Source organism: Eretmochelys imbricata, chromosome 4 (genome assembly GCF_965152235.1).
Source record: "Eretmochelys imbricata isolate rEreImb1 chromosome 4, rEreImb1.hap1, whole genome shotgun sequence".
In the NCBI taxonomy this organism is placed as follows: domain Eukaryota; kingdom Metazoa; phylum Chordata; order Testudines; family Cheloniidae; genus Eretmochelys; species Eretmochelys imbricata.
Window position 1 is genome coordinate 17,666,652 of NC_135575.1, and position 14,975 is coordinate 17,681,626.

The following is a 14,975-nucleotide window of genomic DNA, read 5'->3' on the forward strand; positions in this document are numbered from 1 at the left end:
TCTACATATAACACTTGCTTTCTCTCTCCCTGCCACATTTTAACAGACTCACATTTTTAACTGTGCCTGCCCAGGCTAACCTGGATTTGGTCATTTTGATTTCATCTAAAAATATTTGTTTAAACAACCTTCCCTTCCCCCCCAAAAGTAGAATCAGGTTACAACATCTAAGGTCATAGATCCTCTTTGAAGCTAAAAATGTGTGCACTTGTTACCCATAAGGTTTGCGATTCTGACATGGAATGATTGTTATTAATACTGGTGTCAAAAATAACGGCCCCCACTGTGCCTAATGGTAAGAATAGTGCACTTCAATAAATGTGCTACTTTCAAAATGGTGCATGACTCCATTTTAAGTTATCCTCTGTGAAGCTAACTATAGCTTTCAGCAAGGAGGAACAGCCCATGAAACCACAGATTTGCAATTAATAGACAAGGGAAAGTGTGCCCAATTAAGGAGGAAATATAAAAAGAAGAGCACACGCAAATTTAGGCAGAGTGAGTGACTTGAACTTCATGTCTAATCCAGTAATGTAAATTGGTATGTTCCTCTTTAGAAAACTCAAACTGCATGGGTCAGACTAAGCTGACAAAGCTGTTATCAAAAATAGTGGCGTGGAAAGGAAAGCACTTAAAAAAGTGGAATATAGATGTCATGCATTCCATACCCAAAATTAAAGCTAGCGAGATTAGCCATTCCATACCAGAGATAGGAGCTGAATTTTCCAGTTTGCTAACCGTTATCACTCGTGCTGTGCAACAGCTGCCTGTTAACTACACTCAGAGCAAAATATGCAGTTCAAAATATTCACAGTAACTGATCCGATTCTAAAGATAAGAGTTATCTTCAGCCGACCGCTAAAATTATTTTATTTCCCTGGTGAAATAAAACCAGTCTTCTCTATGTCACCAGAATTTAACCTGTTAGATATGGGCTGTGCCCAGGACTAAGTTGGTCAGCTACAGGGTTAATGAGTTCTGGAACAAAGCACATCAAGCTACAGTGAGCAGAGATGAACCAGATTGTTTAAAGTGACAGATGATCTCAGAATGCTGGATTTTGGGTGCCCAACTTGAGGCATCATAAAGGGTGTGAATTTCAGAAAGTGCTGCACACCTGACTGCCAAAATTGGGACCCCTTTAAGATAAGGTGAGTTGAGTACCGAAAACAGAGGCATCCTAAATCACTAGTCAGTCTTGAAAATCTTGGCCAAGACTAATAGTATCTGAGTAATGGAGCCAATGCCAGCGTTCAACCTTTGAGCAGGTCCAATTCTGTTCCCACTGAAGCCAATGGTGAATTCTGCTCCCATCAAAATGAATGGGAGCTTATGCTAATGCTGAAGGAATTGAAGGTCCCACTCTGGAATATGAAAATACCATCCAAGTGTACAATTTGCCTAAGACCTCACTCCTGCCATCACCTACGCATACAAGTGATTTGGAGCCTGATTCTGCATTGGTAGTGAAGTTCCCACTGATTTCAGTGACACAGGAGCGTGTGAGTTGTCCACGTGAACTCAATGGGACAATTAACAGGCATAATGTTACTCACATGTGTAAGTGTTTTCTGGACCAGGGCTAGAACTATTTGGATGGAGTTGCCTGAAGGTGAGTGCTAACGGATTTTCTTAATTCCCTAACACAGTTCCTATAACCCCTTTTCCCCCACCTTTACAGCCCCATTTTGGTATAACCGCTGGCAATTTCAGTTATGTCAGTTGAGAACTGACTAGCTTTGAAGATTCCTAAACACAGATTATTGATTTAAATAAGCTGCAAGCAATGGACATTTCCCAGATTAATTCCAACCTCAATGACAAGAAATGATACAGGAGAAATAATCATGCCAAAGACCGAATGACCAGCTTTTTGTTCTGTCAGCACCAAGCACAATGGAGCCCTGACCCATCACAGGGCTCCTAGTTGCCAGCACAATACAACTAATAAATCATGTAAAAGCTTGAATTCCATGTACTCCTCCAAAAAGGCTATACAGAGATGTCTGTGGTGAAAGAATTTTCACAGCTTCTGGGTCATTTTAAAGCTATAAATTACACGGCTGATATGGAAAATTGATTTGTTGGTGGTGTGTTTAAGTCCCTGCTTGCACTAGAGAATGAAGGGCTCTTGTCAGTGGCAGAGGAAAGCCAGGAGTGCTGGCTAGAGAGACAAGTTGGGTGCGGTAACATCTTTTATTGGACCAACTTCCGTTGGTGAAAGAGACCAGCTTTTGAGCTTACACAGAGCTCTTCTTCGGGTCTGCCTGTGTGCTGAATATTCAGTAAACATACCCCTAAAAAAGTCAGTCAAAAATGCGACGGTTCATCCATTTATCATTATATGATTTTTTTTTTATTTTTTTTTTTAGAATTTCTGGTAGGGCTGCCAATTAGGGTTGGATGTATTCCTGGAAGTTTCATCACATGACATAATATTTAATTGAATATTACTCTTTAATTCCTGGAGACTCCAGGACAATCCTGGAGGCTTGGCAACCCTAATCTCTGGTATAACTATCATACGAGTCAGTCCAGCAACTGTTTATAACTGAGGGTAGGGCATGCTACCGTGAGCGGTTCGATTGGCTTCATAGCTATTGTTAGGTGGGCATTGATTTCAAGGGGAATACTCATGGACGTTAGCTTGACCCCCTGTGGCCTGCAGTAACGAGCTTTTGAAGCCCTTCTTGCAGAATGAGGCCACACACTGTGTGAGTTCAGGCACCAGCACCTGCCCCTTTGTGAGGAAAAATCTGTGTCAAATGCAAAAACTATAACAGGGAGTTAACAGATGCAGCTGCAAAAAGGTGCCCAGTGCTCTGCATTCCCTTCTTGCCCCAGAGACTTCATTTCTCCAATCTCACATGCTGGCAGGCTAGGAACTATGGAGTTAAAGCTTCCCCTACGCATCGCTTCCAATAATATTAGAATGATGATAAAAACAAACCAACCGCAACCAGGAGGAAACTGGGAAAAGCGAAGCTAAGATTATACTTCCCACACAAGCTGGTCAGACCAGTCTGACTATGTCCCAGGTGGTGGATAAAGCTGTGTGCTCCAGGCTGCTATAGCACGTTCTGCCTCTGTTCGGTGACAATGCATCTGAAGTGGCCCAATTCTTTATGCTCCTGTAGGTACACGGCTGACAACTCAGGCGGGTGACTCTGTATCTCAAATTCGTTTGTAGCTGTCTTTGGGATAACTGTTTGAGCTGCGGGGGCGTGATAATCTAGGTTAGAAATGGGGGCCTTGTACACCCTTAGCAAACCCCACACAACTATTTTTTTTAAAAGGAATTATGATGCAAAGCGTAATCGGTAGCAGTTCTTTCCTTGTCCTCTGAAGGGTAAATGTCTTTCCAGCAGGAGGAGTTGTCAAGGTTCCTTCCCCAGTCTGAACTCTAGGGTACAGATTTGGGGACCTGCATGAAAACTTCCTAAGCTTACTTTTACGAGCTTAGGTTAAAACTTCCCCAAGGTACAAACTATTTTACCCTTTGCCCTTGGACTTCCACTGCCACCACCAAATGTTTATCTGGGTTTATTTTTATTAGGAAAGCATCATTTGGAAATGTCTTTTCCCCCGAAATCCTTCCAACCCTTGCACCCCACTTCCTGGGGAAGGTTTGGTAAAAATCCTCACCAATTTGCACGGGTGACCACAGACCCAAACCCTTGGATCTTAAGAACAATGAAAAAGCATTCAGTTTCTGAAAAGAAGGATTTTAATAGAAGTAAAAAGAATCACCTCTGTAATATCAGGATGGTAAATACCTTACAGGGTAATTAGATTCAAAACATAGAGAATCCCTCTAGGCAAAACCTTAAGTTACAAAAAGACACACAGACAGGAATATCCATTCTACTCAGCACAGCTTATTTTTTCAGCCATTTAAAAAAATCATAATCTAATGTATATCTAGCTAGATTACTTTACTAAGTTCTCAGACTCCATTCCTGTTCTGTCCCCGGCAAAAGTATCGCACAGACAGACACAGACCCTTTGTTTTTCTGTCATTGGTCATTTTGGTCAGGTGCCAGCGAGGTTATCCTAGCTTCTTAACCCTTTACAGGTGAAAGGATTTTTCCTCTGGCCAGGAGGGATTTTAAAGGTGTTTACCCTTCCCTTTATATTTATGACAGGAGTCCTTTGACTAAGTAGTTATCAGCATGTCTTCCATGGCTCGCTCTGGCAGATCGCAAGAGAACCAGACCAGATTGAAAATGCTATGGAAAAGGCTGCATGTTATTTTAACATTGTTAACGCTAACAAAAAAGGTATGAAATACAGAGAAAAGATCCCTAAAATGTCCCTTGTGTGAGGCTAGTTAAATCTTATTTCCCAGCTACTGTAAAATCCATAAACACTATGTAGCAAAATGAGCTTCAGAAATGACACACAGACAGGTTGGCTCCTAGTAGAAGCTTTAGAAATAAGCCAAGACCTGCAATATTGGCAGTCACCTTAAATGAAATGCTGCAGTGTTAAAGAGAGGCATGTTTTCCGGGGAAGAGGGGGTGCTCAACCTAAACGAAGCTCAGGTGATTTTGTATTGGCAAAGCCAAGATTACAGGCTGGAAGAAACCGCGTGTTTAATTAAGGCCAAGATGATCTCCACTAGTTACATCAGCAAAGGAGATCTCTGCAGCTGTAGAAGGATTCAGCCAAAGGCAGAATGGCTCCTTCAAGAGCTGTGCTCGGGGGCACAGGAGAGCCAGAACAAAGGCACAGAGGGTCAAACACCTAGGTAGGACAGTTTTAGCCTTTGTGTATCTGGTTCCTTTCATAGAATATAGAATCATAGAACATCAGGGTTGGAAGGGACCTCAGGAGGTCATCTAGTCCAACCCCCTGCTCAAAGCAGGACCAATCCCCTACTCAAACATCCCAGCCAGGGCTTTGTCAAGCCTGACCTTAAAAACCTCAAAGGAAGGAGATTCCACCACCTCCCTAGGTAACCCATTCCAGTGCCTCACCACCCTCCTAGTGAAATAGTTTTTCCTAATATCCAACCTAAACCTCCCCCACTGCAACTTGAGACCATTACTCCTTGTTGTCATCAGCTACCACTGAGAACAATCTAGATCCAGCCTCTTTGGAACCCCCTTTCAGGTAGTTGAAAGCGGCTATCAAATCCCCCCTCATTCTTCTCTTCCGCAGACTAAACAATCCCAGTTCCCTCAGCCTCTCCTCAAAAGTCATGTGTTCCAGTCCCCTAATCATTTTTGTTGCCCTCCGCTGGATGCTTTCCAATTTTTCCACATCCTTCTTGTAGTGTGGGGCCCAAAACTGGAACCGGTACTCCAGATGAGGCCTCACCAATGTCGAATAGAGGGGAATGATCAAGTCCCTCGATCTGCTGGCAATGCCCCTACTTATACAGCCCAAAATGCTGTTAGCTTTCTTGGCAACAAGAGCACACTTAACTCTTATCCAGCTTCTCATCCACTGTAACCCCAGGTTCTTTTCTGCAGAACTACTGCCTAGCCATTAGATCCCTAGTCTGTAGCGGTGCATGGGATTCTTCCGTCCTAAGTGCAGGACTCTGCACTTGTCCTTGTTGAACCTCATCAGATTTCTTTTGGCCCAATCTTCTAATTTGTCTAGGTCCCTCTGTATCCTATCCCTACCCTCCAGCGTATCTACCACTCCTCCCAGTTTAGTGTCATCCGCAAATTTGCTGAGGGTGCAATCCACACCATCCTCCAGATCATTAATGAAGATATTGAACGAAACCGGCCCCAGGACTGACCCTTGGGGCACTCCGCTAGATACCGGCTGCCAACTAGACATGGAGCCATTGATCACTACCCGTTGAGCCCGACGATCTAGCCAGCTTTCTATCCACCTTATAGTCCATTCATCCAGCCCATACTTCTTTAACTTGCTGGCAAGAATACTGTGGGACACTGTATCAAAAGCTTTGCTAACGTCAAGGAATAACACGTCCACTGCTTTACCCTCATCCACAGAGCCAGTTATCTCATCATAGAAGGCAATTAGATTAGTCAGGCATGACTTGCCCTTGGTGAATCCATGCTGACTGTTCCCGGTCACTTTCCTCTCCTCTAAGTGCTTCAGAATTGATTCCTTGAGGACCTACTCCATGATTTTTCCGGGGACTGAGGTGAGGCTGACTGGCCTGTAGTTCCCAGGATCCTCCTCCTTCCCTTTTTTAAGGGATGGGCACTACATTAATCTTTTTCCAGTCGTCCGGGACCTCCCCCAATCACCATGAGTTTTCAAAGATAATGGCCAATGGCTCTGCAATCACATCTGCCAACTCCTTTAGCACTCTCGGATGCAGCGCATCCGACCCCATGGACTTGTGCTTGTCCAGCTTTTCTAAATAGTCCCAAACCACTTCTTTCTCCACAGAGGGCTGGTCACCTCCTCCCCATGCTGTGCTGCCCAGTGCAGTAGTCTGGAAGCTGACCTTGTTTGTGAAGACAGAGGCAAAAAAAGCATTGAGTACATTAGATTTTTCCACATCCTCTGTCACTAGGTTGCCTCCCTCATTCAGTAAGGGACCCACACTTTCCTTGACTTTCTTCTTGTTGATAACATACCTGAAGAAACCCTTCTTGTTACTCTTAACATCTCTCTTGCTAACTGGAACTCCAGGTGTGTTTTGGCCTTCCTGATTTCACTCCTGCATGCCTGAGCAATATCTTTATACTCTTCCCTGGTCATTTGTCCAATCTTCCACTTCTTGTAAGCTGCTTTTTTTTGCTTAAGATCAGCAAGGATTTTACTGTTAAGCCAAGCTGGTCGCTTGCCATATTTACTCTTCTTTCTACACATTGGGATGGTTTGTCCCTGTAACCTCAATAAGGATTCTTTAAAATACAGCCACCTCTCCTGGACTCCTTTCCCCCTCATGTTATTCTCCCAGGGGATCCTACCCATCAGTTCCTTGAGGGTGTCAAAGTCTGCTTTTCTGAAGTCCAAGGTCCGTATTCTGCTGCTCTCCTTTCTTCCTTGTGTCAGGATCCTGAACTCGACCCTCTCATGGTCACTGCCTCCCAGGTTCCCATCCACTTTTGCTTCCCCTACTAATTCTTCCCGGTTTGTGAGCAGCAGGTCAAGAAGAGCTCTGCCCCTAGTTGGTTTCTCCAGCACTTGCACCAGGAAATTGTCCCCTACGCTTTCCAAAAACTTCTTGGATTGTCTGTGCACCGTTGTATTGCTCTCCCAGCTAATATCAGTGTGATTGAAGTCTCCCATGAGAACCAGGGCCTGCAATCTAGTGACTTCTGTGAGTTGCCAGAAGAAAGCCTCATCCACCTCATCCTCACCCTTGTTGCTCACACTTCTAAACTTAATCCAGAGACTCTCAGGTTTTTCTGCAGTTTCATACTGGAGCTCTGAGCAGTCATACTGCTCTCTTACATACAGTGCAACTCCCCCACCTTTTCTGCCCTGCCTGTCCTTCCTGAACAGTTTATATCTATCCATGGCAGCACTCCAGTCATGTGAGTTATCCCACCAAGTCTCTGTTGTTCCAATCACATCATAGTTCCTTGACTGTGACAGGACTTCCAGTTCTCCCTGCTTGTTTCCCAGGCTTCTTGCATTTGTGTATAGGCACTTAAGATAACTCGCTGATTGTCCCGCTTTCTCAGTTATGAGGCAGGAGCCCTCCCCTCTTGCACTCTCCTGCTCTTCCTTCTTCCCAGTATCCCACTTCCACGCTTACCTCAGGGCTTTGGTCTCCTTCCCCCGGTGAACCTAGTTTAAAGCCCTCCTCACTAGGTTAGCCAGCCTGCTTGTGAAGATGCTCTTCCCTCTCTTCGTTAGCTGGAGCCCATCTCTGCCTAGCACTCATCCTTCTTGGAACACCATCCCCTGGTCAAAGAATCCAAAGCCTTCTCTCCGACACCACCTGCGTAGCCATTTGTTGACTTCCACGATTCGATGGTCTCTATCCAGGCCTTTTCCTTCCACAGGGAGGATGGACGAGAACACCACTTGCACCTCAAACTCCTTTATCCTTCTTCCCAGCTCTTTCCCCCTAGATCCTAGGAATGTGCAGGCTTAGATGGTTTTGCCCAGTTCCCAGCTCCCTCCCCATTAAAGGTGAACCTCTGTGAGAGTGCTGGACTAGTGAATATAGGGGAGTTAGAGAAATGGCCCTCTTCCCCCCCCCCAAAAAGTTTTTCTATAGGGGATTTCTATAGTGGGGCTGAGGAGAGAAGGGCTGGTCTCAAGGAGCTGCACAGTTCCAATGCCTTGAAGTGTTCTTCATTGTTTGTCAAGCCAATTTTAAATTCAGCTTCTGCCTAACAACCACTTTAGAGAGAAATCTGTTACTTACCACCTTTTCCATGGGGTGAGCTGAAAGTATTTGACAGCTATTTATTAAACCTCTTGCTACCTTTGTGAGCTGCCAATGGTTCATATGGGTATTCCGGTCTATGTACAGAAAAACTGAAATAAAGCGAGATTCTTTTATTGCAAAGTGACTTACGATCCGGGATGTTTGCTTGAGACACCTGAAAGGGGCCCCATACTCAGAAAGTGCTGAGCACTCACCCCCTGGAAATCAGACCCCTTGAGGAGTCTCAGTTTGGGCACCCAAAATCACTGGCCTCTTTTAAAAACCTCGGCCTGTATGTCTTCCCCAAGGCAGCACAGCCGACGTAGTGGCAGAAATAGGACACAAAGCCAGGGCAGGCTATGTTTTCTAAGCTACTGGCATGTGTTTTTAAATAATCAAGTAGTTGTAAGGAAATACGTAAAGGTACATGGAAAAAAACAGCTTTTCAAATAAGACTAAATGAAATACAATAAGAGATTTAAATGATGTAATAGGCTTTGTGCTGTAGGGATGAATTTCATTCCATAGCTTTATCGCAAATCAGAATAGATGGGAGGAAGTTGTATGTTCTCTGGGAAAATAAAAACCCATGAAATGCCTTAATGCAGTGGTTCTCAGACTCTTTTACTGGTGATTCCTTTCACACAGCAAGCCTCTGAGTGCGACACCTCCCCCCCTTATAAATTAAAAGCACGTTTTTATATATTTAACACCATTATACATGTTGGAGGCAAAGTGGGGTTTGGGGTGGAGGCTGATAGCTTGCAATCCCCCATGTAAAAGCCTTGTGACCCCTTGAGGGGTCCCGACCCCCAGTTTGAGAACCCCTGCCTTAATGTGTGCTCTTAATCCAAAAGGTTCCTTTCTTTTTGTAATTCCAGACGTAACAAATCCCTCATCCTTCCAGGTAAAACAATACTAGCTGTAAATTTAAGTATGAATGCACTAATGTTAAACCAATCATTATTAATTAAATGCCATTGTCTTGAGGATGAAGTTTAATCCATCCTCCAGAAAGAACATGCCCTTTTATACCATTGTTGTATTTACTTTTCTTATGCGAACTGTGAATTTGTTGAGGTATAGCTGCAGAGAATAGCAGCTCATCTTTAATTACTGGCCCATGCCAAGGAAAACACCCCAAGAAAAGGGGTTTTCACTTCATTTCAGAAGGAACTGCTGTTTGTTGTCCAGTTCAATAAAACATTGTTATTAAAGCTGAATGCCTTTGCTATTGAATGTTTGTTAGGAAGTTTTAAGTGACATGTTTTGGGGTGGGGGATGGGTAAGAAGAAAATCCCCTCCCAAACATATTACACTATGCTTCCTCCATTGTTAGAAACAGGACTTTTGATTCTTGGTTCTTTTACATATTTTTTTTTCTTTTGGGGAAGACCAACTGGTAAGTTCAGAAGATGTACAGAACTGATCCCTGTCATCACAGATCTGATCATCTGTCACTCACCGAAGGTTTGTGGTCTTCTTTTCAACTCTGTTTCAGACATATTTTTATACCAGTCTCCAGGCTCTGCACTAGTCCATCAAATTAGCTTATCCCCAACAGAGTCTAGCAGAAATAGAGGTGAGTTCAGAAACAGGTTATTAATAATGAACAGTACAGAGACGGGTAGATGGGGGTGTTTCTAGCCACGCTTTCTCATAAATTAAACACAAGGAGACATTGGGATGAAATTGGAAAATGGCAAATTCAGAAGTGATCAAACGAAACACACAATTAGCCTGTGGAACAAGGGATTTGTTATATTTGTAATAACAAAATATGGTATTGTTGAGGCCAAGAGTGTAAGCTGGATTCAGAAAAGGATTGGACAGTTCTGTGGATAACAAGAATATCTAGAGTTATAATAGTAAGCATAAAAGGCCTAGAGTTTGGCAGATCCTTATTCTTCTAGGCATGAGCCAACCTCTAACTACCGGGGGTTAGGAGAAAATATTCCTTGGGGACTGGTTATCCTATAATTGCCTACTGCAGGGTTTCTTGTAGCTTCCTCTGAAGCAGCTGGTGCTGGCCCCTAGCTGAGTCAGGATGCTAGAATTGACGGATCTTAAGTCTGATTCAGTTTGGCAATTCCCGTGTCAATATTGGAGTATTTTTGAACCAGGCCTGCGCTATTTGTTCTAAATGCAAACCAAGACAGCTAAGAGCTTGATCTTGAAAGACACTGTAAACTCCATGGGGTATGAAGGTACTCAACACTTCTCAGGATCAGGCCCCTTCTACTGTGTGTGTGTATGTAATCTTGACCCCAATTTTCAAATGTGGACATCTAAATTAGGCCACCAAATTTCTAATCTGGCCACTCAAATCAATATTTAGCTGCCTAAAATGCTTGTTTTGAGTGCCTAATTGCAAAATTGGGTGCCCTAATTTGGGCACATAGATTTGAAGATGGGGCCTCTAAGTATGTATACATGTCAAAACCATAGCTTCACATGCATAAGATTTTATAGTGGGGTGCGACAAAGCTTTTGTTCCTACAAATTTGGGATGACTCTGTTGGTCAGGAGTACTTAGACCTCTGAAACATGTGGATGTGAGGGATTTAACCTTTAGGAGATTAAGTGGTTTCCAGGTGCAGAATTCGTCAAAGTTTGTCAGTGTTTTGAAGATGCGCAGCATTGGAGACTGTGAACTTTCTGGGGCAGGGCCTCTCTGTTCTTTGTATAATGGGGCCCTGACCTTTACTTGGGGTCTTTGGGTACTACCCAAATAGAAATAATTAATAATAACTGTATAGGAGATATTACTTTCGTTACTTTGGTCCCTCACAAGCCCATTGTAATAATGCAATCTCAAAGCTCATTTTAACCTTGGTACTCTGAGATTTACTTTGCGATTGTGTTTGAGCCCCACGTTGGGCGCATGCTCCTTTTTGGGGGAAGGATAGCTCAGTGGTTTGAGCATTGGCCTGCTAAACCAAGGGTTGTGAGTTCAATCCTTGAGGGGGCCATTTAGGGATCTGGGGCAAAAATTGGGGCTTGGTCCTGCTTTGAGCAGGGGGTTGGACTAGATGATCTCCTGAGGTCCTTTCCAACCCTGATATTTTATGATTCTGTGATTGAGAGAGATGTTTCCCTTTGAACATTTATTCAAAATAAAAATGAAACAATATTAAATGCTTCACCTTCCAATTCATATCATCATTAGGGATGGAAAAATGCATAGATATGTGAGCTTTATAAAGCCTATGAAAAATTCTGAAACCGTACAGAGGCCCTGGCCAAAGATTTCAGATTTATTTTTAAATCCACATTTTTTTTTTCCAAAGGGAAAATATTCTTCATTTCAACCCCTGAGCTGATATGTTTCTAAAAGCTTTTAAATTATGGAATTTGAGCTTTTCTATTACTGACTTAGCAGGTTCTTTTGAATAGACTTAATTAGTTACTATAACAGCAGCGTCAGACTTTATAGAATTGTGACAGCCTTCACACTGTCACTGCAAAATAACTCTCCTTCTGTTGACATTATATTTGGTGTATGGTTCTTTTGATGGGACTGGGATTGTTTTGATACTGAGAAGGGGTGTGTGTGTGAGAGAGAGCGTGTGTGAGATAATCAGCTTGAATCTATGCTCTATTGCTGAATTGAGTATGAACCTTTTATTAAGGTCTGGAATAGCTCAGTGAAGGAGGTTCCCTGTCCAAGGACTCAGATCCTCTGTATCACCGAACTGGACCTACAGCTTTTCCTGCCTGCTTACCTTTAGATTCCCATTAAGGAGTTTCCGTGGCCAACCACGACTTCTCTATTCTCCACCATAATCCTCCCTTCTTATCCCTTCTCACAAGCCCCCCTTAGGTAATTTGTAGGACCCAATTGTGCAAGGCCCCAGTGCACAACATTTAAAGTCAAGGCACAAGGGCTATGTACAGTTGGGCCCTGCAACCCATTTATAGTTAAATGTGATTCATACCAGGAGTGTACAAGTTTACATGGGATGGGCATGATCTAGGGAGGGGCATTGGAGGATTCCTTTCATTGGGGAAAGGTTGTTTTGGCCTTGTTGGATGGGTAGGTGGGACTTCCATAGGTAGCCTAGATAAATGAGAGAGACAGTGCACAAGGAAGGGCTGGATGCACCAAAACATGCAGGATTATTTGACCCTTCCCCCAGGCTGCTGTATTTTGTTATCACAACTTGAAAAAGAAGCCAATGCCCTTTCCAAAGGAGCTTGAATCCGGCAACAACTTTACCCTCTTCTCCCAAGTGGGCAACAGTTCAGAGTCTTGTCACTTTACAGCTGCTTAAGAGTCAGTGAGCGTAAAATGTGTTGTGGACCCTGTTGGGAGAAAGATGTGACGATGAGAGAGAGTGGTGCAGGGATGGATACACAGGGGAACACGACAGAAATGGAGGGGAGGAAAGGAGAAATGGGGTGGAAAGCAGAGAGAAAACAAAGTCTGGGATGGAAGAGAGAGAGGAAGCGAAGGAACAGAAGAGAAAAAGAAAGAAGACTGAAGCTAACAAGGAAAACAAAGCAACAGAAATAGGAAAGAACGATAAGAAAAGACAGGCAACAAAATGAAAGAGACAAAATACATACACGTATTAAAAAACCCAGGAAAATAAAAAGCAGAAGGAAAATGAGAAAAATATTAGAAATAAACAATAGAGGTAAAAACACAAAGACAAACCCCTGGAATGCTACTGCTCTTATTGCTGTATTTTATTTTAATAGTCTTCAGACATTGTTTTCATTCCCATGTAATATAGTAATTAAGGGCCTAATCCTGCTTGTGTTGAAGTCAACAGAAGTCCATGGAATGCCACTGGGAGAAGGGGCATGTGCAGCCAAGAGTGGGGGTGGGGGGAAGAAGGGGCAGTTTTCCTTGGGACCCCAAACCAAGCATTGCAGGCAGTGACCTATCGCACAGGGTCACAGAGCCTCTCCCTGAAATTTGGCCTCTCTGTCATGATGGAGGGGAGCCACTGGGCTAAATCTGAGTGGCACTGTGACCCTGCGCACCAGGTCGCAATGCCCAGAGATGCAGGCCCGACCCACAGAACCGGAGCCGAGCTGCCGATGCAAGCTGAGTGCAGCTCAACTGTGTGGCCCATGTGAAAAATGTTTGGGAGCACCCCGAGTGGAGTCTCAAAAGTGAGCAGTGCTGGGTGGTCAGGGGGAGGGGAGGAGCACTGGGTGGTTACTGCATCCTCTTGCAGCTTCCACCACCAGGTGTCCTACAGCGGATCTGGGGATTGCAGTGGAAACTCAGGGAAGGTGGATGCAAGAGGTGAAGGCTAACGGACTATGAGGACAACAAGCAACCTGAAATTTTTCACATAGTCATTGCCCCCTTGCATGTGCACTAGGTGTAAAAATGAAACCGTGCAGCAGAAAGTTGTGTGTCTGGGTGTTCTGAGTTTATTAAAGGGATGAATAGTGGGTTCGATCCTCTTCTGACTCACACCAGTGACTCACCACTGAGTTCAATGCAATTGTTCCTCATTTTCACCTGTGTAAGTGACGGGGAGATTTGGGGCCAACTGTTCTTTCCCTTTCCCTCATATATATATATTATTTCAACTAGATTTTAAATGAATGCAAAACATTTGTTTTATTGATGTTTAAATGTATGTACTGGTGGTATTCATTATTTCTCTCTGCTTCTATCTTTATAATTAACACCTCCCACTATTAACTAATGAGCAATAGCCTGATAAAGCAGCGCAAAACTCATCATACAAATTGCTATTTGCAGTTTGGATCCATGCCATGCTTACATTTTTGTTTCTGCAGAAATTTTATGAATTGTAGTATGATGACTTATGGAATTCATATAGTATCAAAAGAGGTTTGCTCTCCATCTCAGAGTTGGTTTCTCTTAGTAAATATCAATTTTTTAGACCAGACTGGATTATGACAATGGATGATCAGAGTTGTTGGCATGATCACATCTTATTAGTACAAAGATTTTATTTAAAGTGAGTTGGAGAAAAAGACTTCAGCAGCATGGTAGGTACAACTGAACCAATCACTATTCTCAATTCTGATACACTGGGGTGTATATCAAGTCATTCTATTGAACTGAATGCAATAGATTATGGATTATGACAATGGATGATCAGAGTTGTTGGCATGATCACATCTTATTAGTACAAAGATTTTATTTAAAGTGAGTTGGAGAAAAAGACTTCAGCAGCATGGTAGGTACAACTGAACCAATCACTATTCTCAATTCTGATACACTGGGGTGTATATCAAGTCATTCTATTGAACTGAATGCAATAGAATTACTTCACATTCACACCAGTGTATTTAAGATCGGATTCTCACTCTATTTATAATATATTGTTACACATAATATACGTGTATATGACCAAAACTGACTGATTTTGTGTGCTCAACTTGAAACTCCGTAAAGGGGCCTGATTTGCAGAAAGTGCTGAGCGCCCATCCTCCGAAAAAAATTTGTCTCCTGTAGGTTGTCTCAAATTGTGTGTTCAAGGCACCCAAAATTACTAGTACCTCTTGGGGGCAGGGGGGAGGGGGAGGGAAGAGGCAGGGATCCTCTGGAAAAAACAGGATGTATGATTGTATAATTAAAGACTGTAGCATAGTGCACACACACAAAGGGGCTGAATTAAGGTTGTATCAGCAACCTTAATTTTGGCATTTCCTAACT